Here is a 27,003-nt window from a genome sequence, read left to right on the forward strand (position 1 = left end):
TGGGGTGTCTGTGTCCTTCTCCTCTCATAAGGACACCAATCCTACTGGATTAGGGCCCCACCTTATGACCTCATTTAACCGAATTATCACTTTAAAGACCTTCTCTCCAAATACAGCCACATTCTGCAGTAAATGATGGTTAGGACTTCAGCCTAAGAAGCTGGGGGGTGACACCGTTCAGCCCATCACACTCAGGAAATTCCGAGGGTTTTTGAAGCTCTGTGCTAGGAACCAGGGACAAAGCAGAGACAGTCTTTATTATACCTCAATCATCACTTTCCATTGCTCATTCCGTTCAGAGAAGCACCCTGAGTTTTGACTAATGACTATGGGCTAGAAATAAACTCAAACAAGTGGTTTTGCTTTGCTGCCTAGAGATTGGTGGGGCAGCCCAGCTTTGGGAGGGAATGCTTTGTCTGCTCCTGCGACTCATGCTCTGAAGCCCCTCAGGATCATCAGGTTTAGTTCTGTGCACAGGACAAAAAATTGGGGGGGGAGGATGGCCGAAGGGAGAATTCCTTTATTTCAGATTCATTTTCTGCTGCTTATTTCTTCCCTTCTTGGCATCAACACATGCTTTCTCTGAACTCAGGCTGCTTTCTCTGCACCAGCCACACAAGTTCAGGAATAATTTTGTCCATATTTGATCTGAGAATGCCCTTAAATCAGCATGTTACCTGTCCCTAAGATATTTGCCCTCAAGTCTAATTTTCTCACATCCTTATATTTATTCTTAAAATGACCCCAGGGTGGTGGCTTCCTGACCATAACTTTGGTGCTCACTACAAGGTGAGTGATACGTGCAGGTTTTATTTATTTATGTTTCCTTTATAATTCCCTTGGTACTAAGCTTAACAAACGTAGGATTGTAAAATATCTCTAATGCATTTCACATTTTTTAGTAGGTATGGTCCTTGCCAAAGGACAAATGCTATTATTTTGATAGCCACTTTATCCCTATTGCTTGTTACAGCTCTGAAAACCTTTATTAGGTCTTTCCTTCCCTTTGGCTGTTGAAACATGACTCCTGGGGGCCGGTGGGAAAAAGAGTTGAAGGTGGGACTGTCCTCTCATTAGCTGTCCAGGAGGTGAGTGGCGATTTATATTTGGTAACATAGATGTTGGGAGACAACATTCTTTCTTCTTTCTTTTTCTTTTTTGCCTTTTATCTTTTTAGGGCCGCACCCTCAGCATATGGAGGTTCTCCAGGCTAGGGGTCTAATCAGAGCTGCAGCTGCCGGTCTACACCACAGCCACAGCAACGCAGGATCTGAGCTGTGTCTGTGACCTACACCACAGCTCACAGCAGCGCCGGATCCTTAACCTGCTGAGCAAGGCCAGGGGTCGAACCTGCGTCCTTATGGATACCAGTGGGGTTTATTAACCACTGAGCTATGATGGGAACTCCCTGGAAGACAACATTCTAGGTTAACAAGCATATGCTCCTATGTTTGTGAGATACTAGAGGGAAAGGAGTAAGCAAGTGAGAATTTACCTAACTCCTGCTGGTTTAATTAGGTGAAGGAATATCTCTCATGATTTCTTTTTTCTTTTTTTTTTTTTGTCTTTTTGCCTTTTCTAGGGCCACGACTCTAGCATATGGAAGTTCTCAGGCTAGGGGTCCAATCAGAACTACAGCCGCTGGCCTATGCCAGAGCCACAGCAACGCCAGATCCGAGCCACATCTTCGACCTACACCACAGCTCATGGCAACGCTGGCTCCTTAACCCACTGAGCAAGGCCAGGGGTCGAACCTGCAACCTCATGGTTCCTAGTCAGATTTGTTAACCACTGCACCACGACGGGAACTCCTCTGTCATGATGTCTATACTCCAGAAGAATAAGTTTCAGACATAAGTGATGCTTATAGGATAGAATTCTTTTCCACTGAAAGACGTAGTTACTGTAAGGCACATGAACCTGGTTTTTCAGTATGCACTGGGCGCTATGACACTGAGATTTCTATACAGAGGCTGGTCAGAGTTACTTTTTCTTAACATATCAAGATGTTTTTGGCTATCTCCACAAGCTATGGAGGGCCTGGTCTAAGGAAGGCTTTCTTCCTCAGATAACTCTTGCACCTGCCATGAAACCAGAAATAGAGAAATACTCCTGTTACTTAAGTCTTGTTCTCTGTCTGACCCCTTAGGATGAATAAAAAAATAGAAGTTCCTGGCTTTTCCACTGAGTCAGCAAGAATGCTTTTGATTGTAAGTAGCAGAAGACCCAACTTAAAGTGACTTAACCAGTAATTTAATTTTCTCACATAGTATTAGAATTGGTTAATTGGGCTCCAGGTCCTCTTTTTCATACCTCTTGGCTTTTCCCTCATGGGCACAAAATGGCTGCAGCAGCAACAAGCATCGTGTCATCACATGAAAATGTCCAAAGGCAGAAAGGATAGTTCCTTTCCATAAGCCTCTTTTTATTAGGAAGGAACCATTTCTCTGGGGTCTCCAGCAGATTTCCTCCTATAGGCTAGTTCTGTGTTACATCCCTGAGCCTGTGGCTGCTCAGGGATGTAAGCAGCATTTGCCATGCTGTCAGCAAAGGAGAGGGTGGTGGGAGTGCACCGAGGAGGCAGTCATTGTCTGCCTCATCTTTTCTGGCCAACCGACTTGACAAAGATCTGATTGGAAAGGAAGATACGGGTGGTATTTTGTTCACCTGTGTATATGTAGGGAGTGCTCCCTCTTCATGATTATAATCCATTACCCTTGATTTCCAAGGGCCTTTGGAAGGGATAACGACTGGTAAAGGTGAAGTTGAGCCTGTGGATTGTGTGGTGTAAGAGCAAGGGGCTGAGGCCCATGCAGAGAGAGCAGATGGGGGAGGACCAGGTGGAGGCTGGGAGTGAGGCTGAGGCTAACGGGAGGATAAGGGCTGCAGGCTGGGCAGGTAGTGGTAGGTGGGACTTCTGGCCCAAGATGCTCTGATATATGGTGTGCTGGACCCTTGGTGAGCATCAGGGCAATTTGTGATACATTCCGGTGATAGCTTGCAGCTCCAGTGACATTTTAGATATCTGTAGGATGTTGCATCTCAGAGAATTAACCAGAAGGTATGTAATTCTCTTTATTCTCGGACTTACTGCCTAGGGGTGGATGGTCCAGGTACCAATAACAAGCTCCTGACTTCTGAAGTTGGATTTGCTCTCTTGGGATTAAGGATCAGTAGAATGGATGCCATTTTAGTTTATAAACCTCTTTTGGTAGCCCTGTAGCATGCAACTAATTTGTTCATGTAATTTGCTCAAGTTTAGTCAAGTTTTGGAGTCTATGTCCTTATATGGGTTAATAGGTAAGTGCTTTAATGAGAGCCCAAGCATTTAGGAATGAAGGGTTGGAAGAATTCAATGAGATGTGCAGGCAAGGCTGCCTAGCATATTTCCTGGCATACAATGGGCACTCAATAAATATTGCCTTCCTTCCCTCGTCTGGCTTCCTTCCTAATTACTATTTCCCCCAATTCTCAGTAAAACCATCTCACCATCATTTTCGGAGCATTTCCCAGCCTTACCCCAACAACAGGAAGAGTAGAACCAGTATTCCAAAATAAAGTCACGAGAGATGGAAAGAAGGGAATGATTTTTTATCATGCACTGAACGTCTGCAATACATACGCTAGGGATTCTAAGGTAAGTTAAGACATATATTCCGATATGAAGGCGCTCACAGTCCAGGAAGGAGACAGAAATAATGTGAGGTGCAGATGCGCCCTTAGAAGGGGCACTTAACTTACACTGGAGGGGATGTCGAGGGGGAGACTGGGGAGTCTTCCCTGGGAAAAAGGCGCCTAGTGGTGGGCTTACCCCTCATACTTCTGCTGGGCCATAGCTCTTAGGACTTTGCTCACCCAAGAGAGAAATTGAAGGGAGTTCCCTCTGTAGGTGCAATAGGTTAAGAATCTGAGAAAGTTCCTATTGTGGCTCAGTGGTAACAAGCCAAACTAGTATCCATGAGGATGCAGATTTGATCCCTGGCCTCACTCAGTGGTTAAGGATCTGGTTTTGCCATGAGCTGTGGTGTAGTTTGCAGATGTGGCTTGGATCTAGCATTGCTGTAGCTGTGGCATAAGCATGGCTGTGGCATAAGCCAGCAGCTGTAGCTCCGATTTGACCCCTAGCCAGGGAACGTCCATATGCACAGATGCAGCCCTAATGAGAAAAAAAAAAAAAAAAAAGACTCCAATCTCAGCAGCAGCTTGGGTTGGTGCAGAGGTGCGGGTCTGATCCCCAGCCTGAGGCAGTGGATAAAGTATCCAGCATGGCTGCAGCTATAGCATATGTCACTGCTGTGGCTTGGATTCAGTCCCTGGCCCAGGAATTTCCATATGCCATGGATGCAGCCATGAGAGAGAGAGAGATTGAAGTAGAAGATAACGATTTTGGGGAGTTCCCTTTGGGGCTCAGAGGTTAATGAACCTGCCTAGGATCGATGAGGATGTGGTTCAGTGGGTTAAGGATCCAATGTTGCTGTGAGCTGTGGTGTAGGTCACAGATGAGGCTCGGATCCCGCCTTGCTGTGGCTATGGTGTAGGCTAGCAGCTACAGCTCTGATTCGATGCTAGCCTGGGAACTTCCAAATGCCTCAGGTGCAGCCCTAAAAAGCAAAAAAGCAAAAAAAGAGAAGATAATGATTTTTCCATAAGCTGGAGAGAGCCGAAGAGCAGCCATCACTCATGTACTTGTAGGGCTTGGGGCTATAACATGTGTGTCAGGAGCCTTCTGGGCACACACTGAATTCTGGTGCTTATTTTAGGAAAATGTATGAAATGTCCACATGCCTAAGTCACAACCCTTGGGTTGTGCCTCAGTGGACCCGGAGTGGGATCTGCTGAATCTGGCTCTGGGGTGGAGCCAGGGGAGGCAAACAGCCAAAATAGGACGAGAAGAGTTTGGGGGAGAAGAAGCACTACCTGCTACTTCCTTTCTCTTGTGCAACCTAAATTAATCTTCGAATTTTCATGAGGGAGAGACTAAGTAACTGTTTTGTAGAGGAGGAGACTAAACGTAGTGGAGGTAAATGAACTGCCTGAAGTCACCCAGCTGGTGTCTGGCAAGACCAGCCTGGAAGTCAGCTCTCCTCAGCCCAAGTGTCATGGTGCAGCAATTAACTTAAAGCATTGCATTGTGTCATCTCTTCCAAAAAGGCATAGGCATGCATGCAAGTGTGTGCATGTGGATGCACAATAATATATTGCAAATAGGAAATGACGAGCATGGATTGCAAGAGTAACAAATACAAAATGAACTTCTGCTTGGACATCTGATTTTTCTCTGAATACCCTGGTGTCCAGAGCAAAATGAGAAACCATCTAACTAGAAGTTCTTACTGTTGCAAACAAGGAAACATTCCAGAGGAAATATATCCTCTGTAGAGGAGGATTCCTGTGCTCTGAGGTTTTTCTGATGGTGAAGGAAGAAGATTAGTTCCCTACAAAAGTTACAGATTTGGGGGGTTTATTTCTAACAATGCTCAGTGGGATCTTGCAAGGAAAGTTGGAACCGTACAATGAACAATGTTATCCACTGGGATTTGCTAACAAATACATAAGTGCTATTACTTGACTTGGGCTTTTTTTGTTGTTGTTAAATGCACCCAAATACAATAGCCCCAATGCAGTCATTTGATGCAGTCGGAGATAGAACACTTAAGAATTTCCTTCAATTCTTCTTCAAGTGTTTACTGAGCCCTTGATAGACGCCAAGATTACCTTAATAATTACTATGTGAGCTTTATTAGGAAAATTGGTAATTTAAGGGGTCAATTATATAGCTCTATATCTTAGAAAAGCAGAAAAAAATCTTGCCAGCATCTAGCTCCGTGGTATCCTCTGTTATCCTGTTTGGTCGGTCATATCTTCCCAGTTTCGTTTAGGTTGACTGATAACGGGCCTAGAGAGGGAGAAGATCCAGAATGCTTGGAGAAGGATTAGCCCTACAGATTCAACTTCGGAATTCCCAGGATATACACAGAGCTCACTGGAACATCTGACTAGTGCAGAGGTGAAAATTAAGGGCATCACGCTGATGTCAGGCGACGGGAGGCAGGTGAAGGACAGCCGGACGGGAAGGGCTGCAGAGACTTGGGCGAGCGAGCCTCCCTCAGCAGGTCAGCGACAGACCTGCTCGCCAAAGGTCTGTTTGGAACCACAAGCCCAATTAATTTCCTGCTTCTCATCCCTGGCAGACCTGGCCACCGCCCAAAACGCGAGCCCTCTGGACAGACACGCTTCCTTGCTTGTCCTCATTCCCATGCTGTTTTGTGCATTTTTCGCCCCTGATCCATCCTCCCACTGTGGTGCCTTCTGCCAGCCCTGCCAGCCTGCACTCTGCCAGCCCCGTCCAGCGGTACACGCCCCGCCCCCTCTCACACTTGTTTGTCACGGAATGTTCCCTCCCGCTTCCTCACCTTAACTGAAGCCCAGCTCTGGCCCAAGGACAGGGGTTTCCCAGAGAGCAGGTTCTTTCTCCCCCAAAGACCAAAGAGTTGCTGGGGAGACCCCCCCCCCGCCGCCCGCTTTGCTTTGAGGCTCTTGCAGCCTGGCTTCCCCCCCTCCTCCTGAACTGCTCAGGTGCCTATCAAACTCTTGAAATGTTCTATAAGTGTAAGGGTTTCTCAGTCTGGGTAAAAAAGAATACACAATGTTTCAATATTTTCACATGGATTACATATTGCAATGGGATAGCACTTGGGGTATATTGGGTACAACGAATTATCAGCATTAATTTCACCACTTTTTGTTTCTTCAGTGTGGCTACTGGAAAATTCTAAAGGCCACAGATGTCTCCTATTTGTTGTATCTCCTACTTCTCTATTCCTATTGACTAGCACTGCTCTGTGACCATCAAGACCTGTGTGGATCTCAGACTCTGGGCTCTAAATCTTCTTTCAGCTCCGATACAGGCTCAGGCTGCTTTTTAATTAAAAATACTTAAACTGCTTTTTTTTACATATTACAAAGTAAAACATTTCCATTATAAAATATTAGAAAATGCACATTATAAAACATGAACAAAAAAGAACAGAAGCCCATACATATGTATAAAAGGACATACTACTTTTTGGTAATTTTTTTACACTTTCCAGATGTGTTATAAACATCTCCCCGTGTCCTTACATATTCTTCTATGAGAATTTTAAAAAAATGGTTGCCTAGTATTTTCTTGTAAGGGTATACCATAAATTATTTTGCCAGTGTTTGTTGATTGAGCAGTATTTTTGAACTTTTCTATTGTAAATGTAGCAGAATGACTGCTAAGAGGGAACTTAAAGTGGTTTGGGGAGAGTCACCCTTTTTTCTAGCTTCAAAGGAGCAAGTCAGTCACAGAGGAGCCCACCCGCTTATTTCTCATCACGCATTGTCACATAATTTTTAGACATAGAGTATTCTGGGACAACCCAGAAGCGAGTGCTATAAACCAAAGGAAACTGTTTCAGACTCAGGGTAAGTACTTCTAAATTGGATAACTACTATCTCCTTTGGAGATGGACTTTCAGGGGGTGAGAGTCTGGGTCTTTTCGTAGTGAGGTCAGCCCCTCTGCGCCCCCCGTGGATCACTGCTGGGAGCCCAGCCCCCCTCCATGGGCTTGAAGTCCTGGTGGCTGAGGAGGGAGACAGGTCTCAGCTCAGGGAGCCAGATGAGGGAGAGAGCAGATGTCCAGCCAACAGATGTCCAGCAGGGATTGTGGAGCATGTGGACTGTCCTTAGAGAACCCCAGGGACACTTGGGGGCCACTCCAAAGCAGGCACTGTGGTCCTGCTGCTACCCAGAGAGAGACAGTCACCACTGACTCTCTGGACTAAAAATGGCTGAGATTTCAGCAGTGCTCGTCTGCTCCCATCAGAGGCTGAAGTCAAGTCACTCGGGGAAACTCTCAAAGCTAAAGCTATTCCTAAGCCGAAAGGGTGTCAATGATTTAACTATACACGTATCCATGAAGACACATAATGTAACCACAATTAAATCAGAATTTCCAGAGTCCGTATTTCCAATTCCAGAACTGTGTAAGAAGGGGTGTGCCTGGTTGTCTTCAGTGGAGACTTTCTAGGGTTCACAGTGTTTACTGCTGAAGTTCCAAGGCAGGTGAAAGCAGGAGTCAGACTGCCTGGGTTTGAATCCAGATCCACTGCTGGTGACTGTGGACATGTTACTTAATCTCTCTTAACTTCTTCCTGTGTTCATCGTTGCCTTGTCGCGTTTGTACTCGTGGGGCCCCCACCTGGAACGCTCTCCATCTCCACGTGGCTGACTCCACATCATCCGTGTCTCAGCTCAATGGCCCCTCTTCAAGCAGCCTCCTCTGAAGACCCAATCTCTTCAGCTCGCCTGGCATTTCGAATTGCATCCTCTTGTTTTATTTTCTCTGCAGTTCATTTATTTGATTTCACATCATGGTCTGTCTCTCTGTGCGGGGTGTAATCTCCTGAGGGCCGGCAGCTTTCGTGTCTTGTTCAACACCAACCCTCCATGTCCAGAACTGAACCTGACACACGCTAGGGACTCAAGAAGTATTGGTAGGATCAGTGAAAGAAAGATGGAGCGAATGGTCTTGATAATGACCATATTCAAAGAAAGATCAAGCCCACCCAGAGTTAAAAAGTGCCTTGATGGAAGAAAGCACTTTGGTTTGAGCAACGAACAATGGAATTTGGAATCAACAGGCTCTGAGGGCCTGCCCATCTCTGAGTCAATTTTCTTTATCCTGAAAGATCCTGGTTTGAAGGGCATTTTCCCCGGATGCATGGAGTCCTAAAAAACTCAAAGGGGGTGACAGTTCGAGGAACATAAAAGAACAATGATGAGCTTAGACGAGCAAGGCAAGGGCAGACTGTGGCGAAAACAATTACTGATGCGCCCTGTACAGCACATGGAGGAAAAGGTTGCTACTCCTTCCTCGCCTGTGTCTGAAGCCATGTACCTTGTGAGTCACTTGTGAAACGCTGCTCTCTCTCAGGAGCTTCCAGTCCTCTGCCTCCTGATGCAGTCAGGCCTTTCCCTCTGAAATTCAATTAAATCAGCCCTAATGAGTGGCTAGGCAGAAAGGGAGCTCTTGTTTACAGAACACAAGGAATAATAACGAGCCAACATCAATTAGGACTGTGACTGCAAATCCGAAACATTGATTCTGCACCTCAACAGTGAGCAAATTTCTGCTTTCAGACACCAAGTCTCGCAGGCTTGAGAAAGACAGAGCCTCGTGGGCTGTCTCTACGGCCGTGATGTTCCAGAGAAATCCCACTAAAATTTTCCTTTGTCCTCCTGGCCTGTGGCAGTTCTGCCCATCCCCCTTGACTGTTTTTCTGGCTGTTGCTCCTATTGAGTTTTCTGAATAAACACAGGCCACCAAGTTTTAACCGCAATGATAAAATACTTAGCAAAAAAAAAAAAAAAAAAAAAATTCTGTAGGCAAAGGGCCACAGCAGTAGGAGGGTTTGACATACGGATCGTGTTTAGCCTTTGATCACCTGTCATTTTGTTAGAAGAAAGCCTATGCCATCCTTTGCTCTGTTTTTAAAATAGATTCAGAGGAAGTGAAGAATTAATCTTAACCTTAAACACATTGAGCCCAGTATTTCCTATCCGACTGTAGAATGTGCTATCTAGTTTCCTACACCTCGCCCTTGCTAAGTTTAGGCTCTTTGGGCCAGCTGTCAAGAAAGGAAAAGGAGGGGGAAGGGGCATTGCTTTAGAGGGATAAGGCATTGCGCTGTCCCTTATCAATCCGGGCTTATTTCCTCGCCGCTCCATTCCCCACAGCTACGGAACCAAGCATGACCAGAGCGAATGACCCTTGTGATTTTTTTCAGACTTTTGTTCCAACATGGAATTGGCATGAATCTCTCGCTCACTGTGTTCCACTCTGCAGTCCTGTGCCATGAACACTGAAAATGAGTCAGCCTATCACTCCTGCCTGTCTCATCCCTCTTGGTGCTCTCTAGAAAAGCAGAGTTTTGCCTTGCTTTTGCGAAAGTGGTGCTAAGAAAGGAAGCTCAGATGTCATCGGCTCACCTGCCCTGCCTGCGGTTGGAGGTGGTGCGGAGTGGCAACATTTGCAGAGCTGTCTCTTTAAGATTTTTTTCCTCTTAGGTTACCACTGCAAAGATGACGGACTTTGCAGACAATTGGGTCCACTCTCTTCACCTCTGCAAGACAACAGAGCTCTAGCTATTGCAGGTGGCAGCCCTGCTTCGTAGCAATAGACTCGCGCTCAGCGCCCAGACCTGCCTCCTGATGGGCGTTCAATGAATGCCTTGTGAGTTGAACTTGAGTTAGTATCCAAGCATCCCGTGCAGTGCTGGGGACCCTCCGGTCCATGTGAGCGGGTCCCAGAGTGCGGACCTTCCCAGTGCATTTCAGTGGAGGTGTTGCTTCTGTCTGTTTTCTTCAGTTCCCTCAGTCTGCTGCCCACTCATTTCCCATGACCCGTGCCCGGGCACCACCCTTCCTCTGCCAGAGCAGGCTTCTGCTTTCCACACAAGCACAGAGAGAATCAGAGCGGGCTTAGCAACATCTGCAGTGCCTCTGAGTCCCGTGACTTAGCCACATGGTAAAGCTTGGTGAAAATTTTTATGAAATGAGCCGTGTGAGGGAAGAATAACTATGAAAAATCTTCAGCATCCAAGGACACGAACACTGCCTTTTTCCTCTTTTTTTTTTTAAATGCAAACTTTAAAACACAAAGACTAAGCAAAAATGAATACAGTGAACACTTGTGTACCTATCCTGTGGCTTCAGTAATCATCAGTTTTCTGCTGGTTTCATCTAAATCTTCCAATTGCGTGTGCATGTCTGTGTGTGTGAGGGAAACCAGTGAAACGTGGCCTTTACATAGGCCGACTCCTACCTGTTTCCATATCATTTAGGCAAAAATAAAATTTCCTCAATGAAAACAGCACCGTTGAGTCTTTTCCTTGCAATGCCCTAAATTTAGGTCCTGGAACTGGCGGTTCCAGAATGTTTCAATTAAATGCTAGTAATGTAGAAAACAGCTTTTTGCAAGGCCTCATGTCCCCTCCATCAGTGGCTTTCAGCCACTTCCTTCTGTCTGATTGAATTCTTAAACCTGTCCCTGGTGGGCTGCTGGTGGAGCTTGTGTTGCTTTGTCAGTCTGTCTGCTGCTGGCACCCACACCCTGCAAGTACAAGCTTCCTTTGGGCATTTGAGACCATTGGAGCTCAAACTTTTCCTAATTGCTGTATTTGCAGTGAATGTCCTTTTGTCACAGTGCAATGACCCATTTTTTTTTTTTTTTCCCCAACCACAGAGCTGATGGAGATGGGCTGCCAAGTCACATCGGGCGAATGACTCAGAGAAGGGAGTGGGGGGGCAGCAGCCTGCGCACATGATAACCTGGGCCGTGCTGGATTTTGCGGCTTACTTGCTTTGCCTAGATTATACTCTGTTACCGGAGCCATTGAGAAAGATAGGGTAATGTCATCTGTTTTGATTTACATGCTAATAAAACAAGAAAAATCAAATGGAGTCCATAGAATTACCAGACCATCTCATGAAAGTTGCTCCTTGGCCAGATGTTGTTCCTTGGTTCTAATAATTAATGATGAATTTGAATAAATCAAGAGAGAATGAGCCTTGTTTTTATTATATACATGTTCCTCTGGGGGCAAAGTTTTTAATATGCCAGTCATTGCCCCACATAGATTAGAACAAACTCAGCAGGATGATTTATTTCCATAGAATTTTTAAAAGAGATTCAGAAAAATGAGTTTCACATGTCTGTTACAGCACGCGCTGCTCGCAGGGGCGCAAGGCGATTGCAATCACCCTTGGCTGTTCCCAGAGGGATCCTCTCCTGTCCTCGCCTTGCAGGCTGTGTTTCCCTGGCTCCTTCTCTTGGCTTCCTGTTGGGCTCAGCTAGTGGGAGGGCTGGAGTGTGGGGAGCAGGGCCAAGCCCAGCGTATTCAGTTTCCCATTGCTGCTGTAGGAGGTTACCACGCACTTAGTGACTTAACACACATTTGTTATTTTACAGATCAGAGGTTTGAAATACACCTTATGAGATTAAAATCAAGGTGTCAGAGGGCTGTCTGCCTTCCTTCTGGAGGCTCTAAGGGAGAGCCTGTTTCCTTTCCAAAGTGACTGCCATGTTCCCTGATGTGCGGCCACATCACTCGGACCTCTGCTTCTTGACTCTGACCCTCCCGCCTCCCGCTTGAAGGATCCTTGCGATGACACTGGGTCCACCTAAGGAATCCAGCACAGCCTCTCCACCTGAAGGTCCTTAGTTGAGTCACATCTTCTAAGACCCTTTTTCCCGACAGCTAACCATTTTGTTTCTGGGGATTTGAACATAGGCATCTTTGGTGGGGGGGGCATTATCCTCGCCCCCACCCCTGGGTATTCCTCCCGTCCAGCCTCAGGGTGACCCAGCCCCTGCCCTCTGGTAAGGCTCCTGCTCCCCTAGTCCCTATGGCCGGGGGGCGGGGTTGGGGTGGGGTGGCAATGGCTTCCTGCTGTTGCTAAACTCTGGGTGCTGCCCTGTCCCCAGGCTGACTAGTAAATCAGCCTCTTTGGTCACCTAACAAATTCCCTGCATCACACTCCCGGTGTTTGAAATACCGCAAGTTGTTTTCTGCTTTCCGGGTTTGAGTCTGCCTAAATGAGGGGAACTGGTGACGCCTGGGCGGGCACTATGGGCTGCACTGCAGCCTGGGGCGGGGCCACCGGGGAGCCTCAGCGATTGGACGATTAGGTCCGGATGAGCAGAGGCCCCGCCCTCCATTCGGTCAGAGTTTCCCCCCACCTCTCTCAGGGCCAGAGTGTGCAAGCACGGTGGAGCTCTTGGAAGGATCGATGGACCGCCGTGACTTGAGGTACACGGGCTTCTGATTTAGAGCAGTTCAGCCTCTCAGTGCAGCTACGAAGAGCTCCCTAACCCAAGAGTCGGAACGCTGGAAAAGTTTTCCTTCCGAGAAGCTATCAAAAGTATCTGCGGGAAGAGGCATTTCTTCTGGTCTGATTGGATTTAAGTTTTTCCGTTTATTCTCTGCATGGTCTTGTACAAAGCACCTAGTGTCTCAGCCTTAGTGTCCGCATCTGTTAAAATGGGAGAATCATACGTAACTTCAGAGCTCTGCGTGAGGGCTAAAGGAGGTGCTGTATGGGAAATACGAGTAAATAGAAGCCCTTTTCATTGGTTAATTCTAAAAAGTTACCGAGCGCCTACCGTAGCCTGGTTACTGTCCTAAGTCCTTGTTGTTGTGGAATTGTCAGTGTATTGGGGAGATAGACCTTATTCAAAGAATCGTACATCTGATTACAACACAGCTTTGAAGGAAAGGTACATGTTCTTTGAGAACATAGGACAAAGAAGCCTGACTTTAGCCAGAGGTTCAAGAAAGCACCTGGGCTATAATCGGAAGGCTATATGGGTATTAATTAGGTAAGGAGAAAGAGGAAACAGCAAGTGCAAAGGCCCTGGGGTTGAAGAGCATATGCTGTGTTCAAGGATCGGAAAGAAGCCCAAAGAGCAAGAAGAAAGTACAAGACAAAGCCAGGCAGGTACTCAGGGCCAGACTAGCAAGGCCTTATAAGGATGTTGGTTTTTATGCTAAGAGCAAAGGGGAGATGCTGAAGATCTGGAGCAGTGCTGAGTGTGTGATGAGAGCAGCTTTGTGATTTAGTGGGAGATCTCTCTGGCTCCTGCGTGGAGACCAGACTGCAGAGGGTCAAGAGAGCATGAGGAGAGTCCAGGTGGGAGGGGCTGGCATGGCCTCCATGGCATCCAGGAAGATGCCTGGCACTTGGGCGGTGGTGTGGAGGCTGAGGGAAAGGCAGGGGTCTTGACTCGCACTCAGGGATGAATCGTGGTGCCCTTCTCCAGACTGAGCCCAGCAGAGAACTCTGATTCGGTGGGGGATGATCTTGAGCTTGGTTTTGCACATGCTGAGTTTGAGGAGCCGTGGAGACCCCGGAGAGCAGACATTCCATTAGCCTGGACTCAGGAGCTGTCTGCTCTGGTCTTAGAATTTGAGGCCTCATGGGTGTCTAAGCCGTAACTCCTTGGGCATAGATGAAATCGTCTTCCGGACCAGCTACCATGTATTGAGGGCTTAGTCGTGCCAGGCACAATTCTAAGCACTTGTGTTAACTCACTTAATTTCCATAACTGCCTTTTGAGATATTTCCCCCTTTTTATAGATGAGGAAACTGAGGCAACAGAGAGCCTCCGTAGCTTGCTCAAGGGAAAACAATTAGTGAGGCTTGGAGTCAGGATCTGGCTCCCATTCTGGTGTTATTAGTCCCTTCGCCACACGACCCCTTCTCTGTCAGGCCTGATTGGGAGGACATGGCCTCCTTAAATACATGGACGTTGCTGTGAAAGCTGTGCCACTGGCTTTCAGCGGGTGCAGGAGGTGTTGGTGTTTCGGGTTGCCATGGTTTGCATGATATACATTCCTCACCTGCTGGAAGCCTGCTGCCCTGAGGAACAGCTGCCAGGAACGAACACGTGCCTCCAGCAAAGCAAAGCACATGGAAAGAGGGTGAGAATGGGAGGGGCAGGCGGCAATTATCCTTTCAAGCAAAAACATGTTTGAGATGCCTTCCTTCCCAGAGGCCTCTGCGACTTTCCCAGATGGAGGCTGACCCCGCCAACAAGGTAACCACTGTTTCTAGTCAAACTGGGCTCATTAGCATTTACAAACTGGGAGACTGTGGCTTTAAAGTTATTACCCTGCGCTGTCTGCATTTCACCTGGAGCAGGTTGCATTGCCCAGGGAAAATGATGCACCAACTTTTATAAAAATCTGACCATGCTTGAGCACAGCAAAGCAGTTGCCTCCAGGCGAGTGGGGGTAAGTCCACACCCGCCCGGGGAGGAGAGGGAGGATGAGCCTCCGATTGGCTATGGAAGCTCTTGATCCGAGCTCCGTATAGACAGGCTCTGTTAGTGAAACGTGCTTTATGGGACGAGGGGATCGTCGTGTCCTTTCCTGGAGTGCTCTTGCAGCTGGCAACCGGTCCAGCCAAAGGCAGCTTAATGCCCCATAAAATGATTAGCTAAGGATGAAGGCAGATCATAGTTGTGGGTCCTGCCGCACAGCTGAAGAGCATTAACTCCGGCACCTGGTGTGCAGGCCGAGGCAGGAAAGCGCTCCGTTGCCTGGCCTGCCAAGGATGCGCTGAGAGGGTCCAGCAGCCCAGGGAGCAGAGGGTATCACTGTTTTCTTGTCTGTCACACGGCCTTTGTCCCTGTGGTTAGGATGGTCCCACTGCCCTGGGTGGGCTAAGCTATTTGCTTAAAGAATTGCAGGGTCCAGCAGGCAAACGGAACAGAGAGGTCTCAGTTCAGTGCAGCAACAACAAAATGAGCAGCTACTGTGTGCTCGTTGCATAAGGAGCTTCATGGAGTGAGGCAGATCTGCCTCCAGGGGCCTGGAGTCTGGTGGGGATGATTGTTAGTGGTAAGCCTAAGGCAGACCGTGGTACTGGACGCGTGTCCAGAAAAACTGGTGGAATTGGGAAAGGCGCTGCCACAGAGGGTGCATATTCCAGGTATCGAAAAAACCCAGTTGGTAATTGCAGGTTTCTGCTGAATGTATGAAGGGCCTTCGTGGTAACCTGAGCTGTCCACACCCGGGGTGGGTTGCCTCATGAGCGAGGGAGCTCGTGGTGGCATTTAGGTAAAGAATAGAGGGCCACACGTTGCGGGGCGGGGGGGGGTTCTTGCTTTGGGGTTTGGATTTTACATCCCACCGAGTTCCCTCCTATTCCATGTTTCCTCCTTTTCAAGCTTCTCCAAATGATCCTGCCCCCCTCCACCGCCGCCAGAACTTTTTAGCTTACTAAGCAGATTGTTGAATAAAAATATCCCCAGAGATAATTTGAGTCCAAAAGTTTTCTGTATTGAGAGACGAAGTGGGTATTTAGCGTTATCTAAATACAGCATTCTCTGAACGTTGGCACTTTTTCACAGGAATAACTTAAATAGAATTGAGTGATAGGATAGTTAAAATGATCTTTAAATATTTGTTCCAAAAAGACGGAACAAACTGCATGGTTCCTATGGACAGATTTTAAAAAATATGTTAAACTTAAAAAAAAAAAAAACAGGCTATACAGGCACACCTTAAATAATTCAAACATACCAAGCACATCTGCCTCCTATTCCGTCCTCTAATTCCCTAGAGACCCGTCCGCTAGGCAATCACTGTGAACAGCTTATGTATTCTTCCAGAAAAAGATACACCTAAACAAGCATGCATGTGTGCAGCATGCTCTATACATTGTTCTAGTAACTATATTTTGAAAATTTCTCTGGATCCTTGCTTAATTATAGTTAACAGCTTTATAGTATTTTCTGTATATTACATGTCTATAGTTTGCTACTGCTATGTATCTCCATATATTATATATTTGATGTATCTATATTTAGAGATATACTATGTGATCAATATGTATTATATGTGATGTAGCTTAATGCCAGTGTATATTATAATATAGTGCATCATAGCACATGGTACAGTGTACTGTATCCTATGGAATAGACTATACTCTGCACAGCAGTCTCCCTTATCCATGTTCCAGTATTCATATAACCCAGGACTGGTCTAATTTTGGTACCACCATCATCTCCCCCCTTTCCTGTTAGAATATAAAATTCTGTAACCCAGAGCACTTAGAACAATGGCTGGAATATAGCAGGTGTTCAAAAAATCTTGGTTGAGTGAGTAAGTTGCAGGAAAAAATTTGTCCAAATTTACCTAAAACTTTTAAATTTATAACCAAATATCCTCACTATGAACATTTCGGGAAAAAAAAATCGGGAAAATAGAGAAGACTCCTAGTTTGGTTGCTCAGAGACCACCACGGTGAACCTTTTGATCTTTCCTTTCAACCTTTCCCCCTGATGCATTTTAATGTAGTTATGATTTTCTTTCTTTCATAACTTTTTATCCTGCATACTTTCCAAGAACATTCGAATGCATGCATTTTTCTATGTCGTTAGAAACTTCATCAGCCTATTTTTAAATGGTTACTCTAAAATGAAGATACGGTTTTCAATTATTAACGTTCTTTTCTCCTTGTCCTCCTGAGTACTTGCCTGTATCTTTCCATCTTGGCCAGGATTTCTGCTTGGCATGGGAGTCATGTCAGGAATAAGACAAGTGACAGTTTCTGGCATGCAAATAAGATCGTGTTACAGGAGAAAGGGTTTGCTATCCCTTTGGCTGATGTCCCCTGTTGCACAGTGCAACCAAACGTATATGACCCGGGTTATACAGTCTTCCTGTGGTGTGAAGAAGATGCTCAATAGCAAAGCAGGAAGCATGTTGCTTTACTGGTGCAGGGCTGTGTTTAAGACGGAAGGAAGCAAAATAGAAGTTCACTTTCTGTCCCAGAGGAAGGGGGCGCAGAGAGGAAATGGGAAGGGAAGAAAGTGAAAGAATTAAATGTGGGTCCTAATTTATTATTTAGTCCTATGTATTATTGTGTGCATTTTATTTAACGAATTATTTTAATTTGAATCTTTTAAAATTGAATTGTATGGAAGTATAGTTGATTTACAATGTAGTGTTCATTTCTGCTGTACGGCCAAGTGCTTCAGCCATACGTATACATACTGTGCGCTTTATAACTGGAGGGAGCAAAGAGGCTCTGGGGGATCCCTCTGCACCCTCACCCCCATATATATTTGGGATCTTGTGGGGAGATGTATGCATGTAGCAGGGTAGCTCTGGCTGATTGCAAAGCAGAGAAGCGTGCCAGAATGGACCAGAAACGGGTCCAGTTGGTACTTTCTGAAATACCCCTCCATTCCCAGTGAGCCCGTCGTGTTGAAAGCACTGAGCCCGTGGTGGTTTCTTGTGGTGGAACAAGGCAACCCAGCAGCAAAGCCTGGAGGTGGCTTGCGGGCCAGGGGCTGGGTGGAGCCCTGTGACAACTGCTTGAAGGGTATTCAGCCCTCAGAAGCTGAGGCAAGGCCTAATCAGCCCAGGAGCACACAGGGACTTGGCCAAGGCCAGAGGTGAGATTGAGCTCAATGAACAGCCTCTGCCTCTGGGAATGTCAGCAAGAGCAGAGCAAGTTCCTGAGACCAGAGGAGGGAGCCAGCACTGTGCTGGAGGCACCTCGTTTTTGCTGCCAAAAGAACATATAGGATGCCCCCCTTTCTCCAGAGGCCCTGAGAGAAGCAAGGGAAGTGAAACGATGGGAGAGATTTAATACTTTTATCCGAGGAGAATGAATACTGCTTAAATGGTCAACCCAGATTAAGCTTTAAGTCAGATTGGAAAATGAGTTACCCCCCCCCAGTTCAATTGAGCAAAACCAGGGAACTAGAGGTTAAAAAATCAATGAGAGTTTTTTGGACATAAGAGTTATAATGGGAGTGAAATTTTGTGATCCCTGCTGAACATACGACCTCGCTAAATAACAAACTCATAATGAGTTTGCCCATTCTCTTCTGCTTGGAATTTAAGGTTTTCCAGTTTTGCATTATTAGAGATGTTATGTGAACATCATCACGCATTTAAACTTGTGGCACATGGGAGACACGAAATAAATCATTCTTCCATACATTTTGGAAGGACATTTTCACTGGAAATGTAGAGTAGCTTATCATGTGATCTAAGCTTACTTCTTGTAGGAGTTCTCTTGTGGTGCAATGATTTAGGGATCGGGCATCATCACTGCAGTGCCTTGGGTCACTGCTATGGTGCGGGTTCTGTCCTTGGCCTGGGAACTTCCAGAAACCATGGATGGGTGTAGCCAGAAAAAAACAGAAAAGAAAAGAAACCAGCTAAGTTTGCTTCTTGTAGTAGAAGATGAGCCTTCTAATAAGATGAATTGATAAGAGCCAGAGTGACAAAGAGATAGCTGACCTTCCTGTATTCGAATGAATAGAATGTTCTGAGTATGGAATTGTGGGAGAGAAGAGGGTGAAGTCATGTGATTGAAGGCTGGAGTCCAAGACTGAGAAGTAACCAAGAGACTTTTAGGAATGGAGATACCAATCAAGGGGAGTTCCTGTCATGGCTCAGTGGTTAACGAACCTGACTAGTATCCATGAGGACACGGGTTTGATCCCTGGCCTCGCTCAGTGGGTTGAGTCCAGCTTTGCCGACATACCTTGGATCCTGCGTTGCTATGGCTCTGGCGTAGGCTGGTGGCTGCAGCTCTGATTCGACCTCTAGCCTGGGAACCTCCATATGCTGCGGGTGTGGCTCTAAAAACTCAAAAAAAAAAAAAAATGCCAATCAAGGAATTTTTTAAATTGAAGTATAATTGATTTACCATGTTATGTTAGGTTCAGGTGTGCAGCAAAGTGATTCAGCTTTGGGTATATATTTCTTTTAATTGGCGCATCTGTTGAGACTATCCTGCCACTGTCCCAACCTATGACAGAGTCTTCCGTTCTCCCAAATACCTCTGGGATGGTTTTATTTATATTGTTGATTTTGTTGGTTTGTTGATTGGGGGTGATGAAAATTAAGGAAGAGGGGTAAATTCAATATCTGAGTCAATATGACAAGGACTTGGGAGCACAGATGATCTACGATGATCCCTAAAGTGAACATTGCAGTGGAAGTGGGAGCTCGGAGCTGGAAGTGACCACAAAGGGGTCAACTCTCTCCTGGCCTCCCGACCCCCACCCCCAGGAATTGAGAAAGGTTGCAGAGGCCATGGAAACTTCCCAATTAATGGCATGGGAATTGAATCTAGCTTGTCTAGCTATTAGAATCTGGGGAATACCAGTGGCCAAGTGGTACTTATGTATATCTTTCTGTCACCACCCAGTGGAAAGAGGGGCTTCTCCTTACATGTTTTAGAGACCCCCTACTCATCAGTGTCCTCTGTGACAGAATACATTCATCCTTAGAAGATTAAAGGGTAAATACAGTGGTGGGGTGGAGAGAGCTCACACGAGAATCTACATGTAGGAGTATAATTCCAGTATCTGACATTATTATTGTTTTTATTATTATTATTATTAGGGCCACAGTTGCAGCATAGGGAGGTTCCCAGGCTAGGGGTCGAATCAGAGCTACAGCTGCCAGCCTACACCACAGCCACAGCAACGCCAGATCTGACCACGTCTGTGACCTACACCGTAGCTCATGGCAACACAGATCCTTAACCCACTGAGTGAGACCAGGGATTGAACCCACATCCTCATGAATGCTAGTTGGGTTCGTTTCCGCTGAGCCACATGGGAACTCCAGTATCTGACATTATTTATTTTAGGCCAACTGGCTCTTCCAAGACATTTCTCTCTATTCCTCTACCTACTTGGAGCTATTTTCACTCTTTCTTCACAGGAAAGATGCATACATTTTGTAGGGTCTTGAGCCACTGCCTGGTTCCAGGTTGAAACCTATCTCATGGATATTCAAAGGTCAGCAAATTTCCTGGACTCTCCCTCCATCTAGAAATTTCTCTTAACAAGTTATTCCCAGAGTTCCTGTGATGGTAATGAACCCAACTAATATTCATGAGGATGTGGGTTCGATCCCTGGCCTTGCTCAGTGGGTTAAGGATCCAGTGTTGCCGTGGGCTGTGGTGTAGGTCAAAGACATGGCTCGGCTCCTGTGTGGCTGTGGCTGTGGTGTAGGCTGGTGGCTACAGCTCTGATTGGACCCCCTAGCCTGGAACCTCCATATGCCAAGGGTGCAGCCCTAAAAAGACAAAAAACAAAAACAAAAAACCTCCCCAAACCGAGTTATTCCCTTTCTTCAGCATTCACCCCTTACTTAAGAGAACAGCCATATGTGTTCTCTATCTGTGCCCATGCGCCCTTCCTAGAGGTCTTGCTTTGGTCACTGAATACCCCCTTTTTATGGTGGCCTCAGGAATTGCCTCCACACCCCTCCCTCCCACTCTACTCACTCCCTTCCAGTTTTCTCCTTTTGCTTCATTTTCTCTCAGTTTTGTTCAGGCTGTTTGCTCACCATCCTTATTGCAGGAGGTCGAGGCTGCCTGGCCCCTGGCTGTGTTCACTGTCCCCACAGTAAAGCCATAGTTGATCTTACAACCCTCTTTAGAGTACAGATGGCTTACGGAGTACAGCAGGTGTTTGGGGAGAAAGACTTTCCTCCAAGCAACCTCAGCATTGAAAAGTAGGAAAGTCATCACATCCTATGATTAACAGTCTGAGCAGGGCTGTCAAAATAGGCTGAAAGTATTTCCAAAGATAGGAGCTGACAGCCTAGCATGCCCCAAAAGCAGTCGATTTAATTTTAAAATGGCTACATTTTATACACTGCTGACATCCCTTAAACAGAATTTCCAGGGCCAGAGTCAGTTTCAAATTCCTTTACTCTTGCCTTAAGGATCAGCTGTACTTGGCAGAGCCGGCTGAGAGTTAAAGACCCTGCCTGGTCCTGCCAGATGCCTTATATCTGCCAAAAAGCAAGAAGTCCAAAGCAGCCTGATAACCTGACTGCAGGCAGTCTGAAACTCAGCATAATTGTGTAACAGGAGGCTCTTGGGAGAATGACGATAAGCCTAATTGGCAGGCTGCCCCTGCCTTCCCAGAGGTGGAGAATGCGAACAGAAGGGAGGTGGGGAAGGGAAACCACAAATGGAAGCCCTTCAGAAATCAGAGGTCGGAGGCTCTTTGATGCGCAGGGGCAGAGAGATGGGTAGCAAACAAAAAACAAACAACACAAACAATGAAAACCAACCGAGAACGTGGTTAGGCTGTAGGACAAACATCCACGGGAGGTTTCCCCAGCTGAGACACCTCTGCAAGGTTACGGACGAAGCAGCGCTTTTTCAGCTTTTTTCCTTGCCCTCCTCCTCTTATCCCAGTGCTCCCTGTTTAGTGGCTGATTGAAGTTTTCCTACTCGATGTGCTTTAATGTTTCAGTTAATGTTGTGACACTTAATAAGGAAATCAAACCGCATGTGGCTGGAACTTGATAATCATATCTTTCACAACCGGCAGTCACTCACATCATCACGACAACCAGGGAGGGGAAGGAGCAGGTATTATTTTAGCCCCTTCGACACACGAGGAAACGGAGACCCAGGGACTCATTTGTTGCAGGTTAAACCACTGCAAGAAATGAAATCCAAACCCATGTTTTCTCTTTTGGAAACACTTGCTTTTCCTTCTGTTAAATTCCGTTCACACAGACGTTCAGCTCCATGTAAGGAGGATTTAATCAGGCACTCTGACCTTGACCTTGGTTGTGTCTGTCCTAGGGTAGCATATATAAATGTTGGGATTTTCCTTCTGCGACTGGGATACTAGCCTCAGGGCAATTATTTAAGAAACATGTCAAACATCTGATGAGGTCAGGTTCTGGGAGGGCAGAGACCAAGAAGATGCAGCCTTTGCTCTCGAACTGCTCACCTGGGCACAGGGGGCCTGGAGCAGGGAAATGTGATCTGGATAGGAGGCCCGCTTGCAGAGGTCTTTGTAGACCATGCTAAGGAAAATGTATTTTATTATGTAGGCAGGAGGGACCACTGGACGGTTTTAAGCAGATAAGCCAACATATAGAGGAAGATTCAACAAACTGGGTATATTGACATTAACCTTTTGAAATTCAGTGTAACTCGTTTAAAACTAAAACTTTAGGAGTTCCCGTCGTGGCGCAGTGGTTAACGAATCTGACTAGGAACCATGAGGTTGCAGGTTCGATCCCTGGCCTTCCTCAGTGGGTTAAGGATCTGGCGTTGCCGTGAGCTGTGGTGTAGGTTGCAGAAGCGGCTCGGATCCTGCATTACTGTGGCTCTGGCGTAGGCTGGCAGCTACAGCTCCGATTAGACCCCTAGCCTGGGAACCTCCATATGCCGAAGGAGCAGCCCAAGAAATAGCAAAAACACACAAAAAAATAAATAAAAATAAAACTTCAGGAGAGTTTCCATTGTGGCTCAGCGGGTTACGAACCCCACTAATATCCATGAGTCTGTGGGTTTGATCCCTGGCCTCGCTCACTGGGTGAAGGATCCAGTGTTGCGGAAATCTCTGGTATAGGTTGCAGGCGAGGTTTGGATCCCATGTTGCTGTTGCCCTAAAAAAGGAAATTAATTAATTAATTTGTGGCTCAATGGGTTAAGGACCAGTCATAGTCCCTGTGAGGCTTCGGGTTCAATCCCTGGCCTCATTCAGTGGGTTAAGGATCCAGTGTTGCCCTGAGCTGTGGTGTAGGTCACAGACACGGCTCAGATCCTGTGTTGCTGTGTCGTAGGCTGGCAGCTGCAGCTCTGATTCGACCCCTGGCCATATGCCACAGGTGTGGCCTTAAAAAAGGAAATAAATAAATAAATTTTCAGGCATTCCCATTGTGGCTCAGTAGGTTAAGGACCAGACGTAGTCTCTGTGAGGATGCGGGTTCAATCCCTGGCTTCACTCAATGGGTTAAGGATCCAGCGTTGCCTCGAGCTGAGGCCAAGGTCATAGATGCGGCTCGGGTCTGGTGTTGCCATGGCTGTGGCATAGGCCAGCAGCTGCAGCTCTGATTCAAAACCCTAGCCTGGGAACTGCCATATGCCACAGGTGTGGCTGCAAAAAGAAAAAAATAATTTTCATACATCTAGAGAAGTGGTTCTCAAGCTGCTGCACATACCAGAATTATTCAGAGGGCTCATTAACACATGCGATGCTAGATCGTGTCCCCAGGATTTCTGGTCCAGTAGGGTGGGGTCAGAGAATTTGCATGTATAACAAGTTCCCACGTGATGCTGGTGTGACTAGTACAGGGTCCCATTTTGAGAACTATTGCTTTTGGGAATGGTTCATTGTCTACAACTGGATGGTCTATTATAAAGCAGGACCTGGAAAAAATGGCTCTAGGCTTATTGTATTAAAGCATAAATTGAAGCTGGTTTTGTAGCTGGTGCTGCAGTCGATCATTAGCAATCATATGCAGAGGAAAAAAAAAAAAAAAAAAAAAAAAAAAAAAGCAAATGAAACGAGGTATAAATTAAAGCATAGATATAATGAGATCTATGATTGAGATATAATAAAGGCTTTTTTTTTTTTTTTTTAAATAAAGGGGCCTCTGGTCGCCCTTGTCTCTACTCCATTTTTGTTAGATGAATTGTTTTCAACTGCTGTGCCCAGATGCCCAGGTAAACTTGAACCTATTACAGGTATAAAAATAATCCGAACCAAGAGTTGCAATCATCATCAAATAAAATGGAAAATAGAAGTATGCATGAGGCCCTATGCTAAATGTTTACCAGGAAAGCTAACTGGCCATGGCTTGCTCCTGGGAGTTTGTGATGAGGCGTGGGGGACGGCTGGGACAGATAACTCCCTCGTCTTCCGTTTACCTCAACAAGCTAAAACCCCAAAACCTTAGAAAACAGAACTATAGCTGAAATAGAAGTTGTCATAAATTTTGAGATCTTCACCAACGTTATTCTGCCCCATTGGTGACATTTGGGGGTGGAGGGAGGAAGTGTGTAGCAATCACAGACCATCTTATCATGTGACAAAATTATCTTATGGTTCAGAATCATCTGACCATTAATCAGTGGAAATCGGAAAAGCCAGGAACTGGGTAATAACAGGAACACCCTTCGGAGTGGGGAACTGGATCCTGAAACGAATGTGAGACACTGCAGGGCTTTTGTTCGTTTCTAAAATAGATGTCTCTCTAGAATTCTTCTTTAAACCTCTGCTCTCAAATGTAGCATCCTTGTCTCGATTATTAACAGCCGCCGAACGTGACACGCGTGGGTTTCAGACGAGCCTCCCCACGTCTGCAGGGACTCACCCTCTCTGACCTTCAGTCTGCAATCTCATGCCAGGGAGTCTGTGTCATGCAATATTGATAGAGGAGATTACTTCAGAGCAATGCATCCAGAATGAGTGATGTTTCTTTGATGTGTTAAGCCATCTTCCTGCCTTAAAGATTGTGAGGCAAAAAATAGCCATTGAGAGAAACCATTCTCAGAAGGGCTTCTCGATTGATTGACACGCGCACTTAAATATGCACGACAGATTTCAGGCCTCTCTCCTCCTAAGGACCACCACTAACCCAGCACTCTCAGTGTAACAGCCGAAGCAGCGATGGCTCTACAGGAAGACAGCATTGTCACCGGGCTGGCTGCAATAGCTACTCATAGCTGATTTATCTGCCTCTGTCTCTACTTTTTTTTTAGTGGTTTTCAACTGTGTGGCCCAGACACCCAGGTGAACTTAAACCTATTGCAACTGCAACTGCAAGGAATTGTGGCTACAATTAAGTATAACAACAGCAGCAGCAACACCAACTAACATGTACATTACTAGGTGCTGGGCACGGCTGTAAGCCCTTGATGCGTATTAATTGACATACTCCTCATGAAAGACCTAAAGAAGTGCATTCTGCTGTTAATCCTCTTTCACATGAGGAGACTGGGGCATAAAGGGGTCAAATAAATTGCCTAAGTTTCCACCAATAGTGATTGACAGAGCTGGGTATCAGAAGCACTGTTTGAATGAAGCAAATATTCTTCCCTCTAGATTGTCCCCAAGGGAATTGCTGCTCACCCTTCAAGATTTGGCTCAGCCGTCCTCTTCCTTGCAGCTCTCCTTGCTTCCTTCCCAGAAACTGCTGCTTTATCTGTGCTCCAGGAACCCCTCCCCTCATACAGAACTGGATAACAATGCTTATCCCACCATTGCCGATGCGCCATTAATCATCCTGCTGCTCTGAGAGCCCCAGGCCTGTGACTTATTCATGCCTATGGTCTTCCAGCTCCTGCAAGGTCTAAAGGGCTGCAGATCTTCAGGAATTCCTGTGGTTGACTCGAACGTGTGAAAATGATACCATTTTATTTATACTTATTTTTATTTTTTTCATTTTAGGGCTGCACCCGCAGCATATGGCGGTTCCCAGACTAGGGGCGAATCAGAGCTACAGCTCCCAACCTACACCACAGCCACAGCAATGCTGGATCCTTAACCCACTGAGCGAGGCCAGGGATCGAACCCCAGCCTCATGGTTACTAGTTAGATTCGTTTCCATGCACCTCAAAGGGAAGTGAAATTATACTATTTTATATATAACTTTCAGAAGGAAGTTGCATCTCCTTTCAAATATATTTCAAAAGCTGATCATGTGTGTCCTGAATTCTCTTTTATGCAGTTATGCAAACAACGTGAAGAGAATGGCTAGGGAGTTCCTGTTGTGGCTCAGTGGTAAGGAACCCAACTAGTATCCATGAGGATGCAGGTTTGATCCCTGGCCTCACTCAGTGGATTAAGTATCTGGCGTTGCCACGAGCTGTGGTGTCAGTCACAGACATGGCATGGATCCTGTGTTGCTGTGGCTGTGGTGTAGGCTGGCAGGTGCCGCTCTGATTGGACCCCTAGCCTGGGAACCTCCATATGCTGCATAAGTGGCTCTAAAGGTGGGGGGGCCGGGGGAAGGGAGCGAGAAAGAGAATGGATATTACTTGGGCATAAGTGTTAGGTCGGAGGCTTCAGCTGTGAGCAAGGCAGACATGGTGCCAGCATCGTGAACTGTGGAGACTAGAGTAGGAGGCAAATTACCTAATTAAGGAGGTGAGTACTGCACATAGCAATGAGGTAGAGCAGAGAGACTAACCTGGCCTGGGGGAGGGGAGGTTTCCTTGAGATAAGGACACCGAGACCTACAGGAGAGTAAGAATTAATCAGGTGAGGAGGGGGGAGAATTGTGTTCTCTGCGCTGACTTGCCTAAAAAATGGCAACATTCTCACCCACTCTCTAGAACTTTCCATTCGTCCAAGACTCAGATAAAATCTTGCTTTCTCCAGGAACTTCCTCTGATAATTTCAACTTCATGACTTATGTCCTCTGAAATCCTGTATTCATAATATTTTAAAATGTGAACCCCACGTAAGTATCCCATATTGGGGACACTGGGTTATTTCACTTGACCTTCAAAACAACTTGCATGTTAGATATCTTTTTTTCCTTTTTCAGATGAGACAGGATGGGCGAGGTTGGGCGATTTTTCTAAAATCTCATAGAGCAGAGGGAAGAGTTGGATTTCAAATTTAGGTGAGTTTGGTAATTTTTGCACTAATTCTATTAAATGGTATTGTTATT

General features: G+C 46.2%; 2 long non-coding RNA genes across 3 annotated transcripts in view; both read left to right on the plus strand.

The window, feature by feature from the left end:
* The window catches only part of LOC106510205, an 88,637-nt gene extending 79,233 nt beyond the window's left edge, over nt 1-9,404 (plus strand). The window contains exons 4-7 of one of the 2 annotated variants that reach the window (XR_002343539.1): nt 974-1,088; nt 2,150-2,210; nt 3,476-3,637; nt 5,870-9,404. This is a non-coding gene — a long non-coding RNA (uncharacterized LOC106510205). Of the gene's footprint in view, nt 1-973; nt 1,089-2,149; nt 3,638-5,869 lie in introns of both variants that reach the window. The other variant, XR_002343538.1, reaches the window with a different exon arrangement.
* LOC106510207 overlaps nt 12,727-27,003 on the plus strand; it is a 78,829-nt gene continuing 64,552 nt past the window's right edge. Inside the window, exons 1-2 of the long non-coding RNA XR_002343540.1 lie at nt 12,727-12,837; nt 26,878-26,955. This is a non-coding gene — a long non-coding RNA (uncharacterized LOC106510207). The remainder of the gene's footprint in view (nt 12,838-26,877; nt 26,956-27,003) is intronic.

This window comes from Sus scrofa, chromosome 4, assembly GCF_000003025.6.
Source record: "Sus scrofa isolate TJ Tabasco breed Duroc chromosome 4, Sscrofa11.1, whole genome shotgun sequence".
Lineage (NCBI taxonomy): Eukaryota > Metazoa > Chordata > Mammalia > Artiodactyla > Suidae > Sus > Sus scrofa.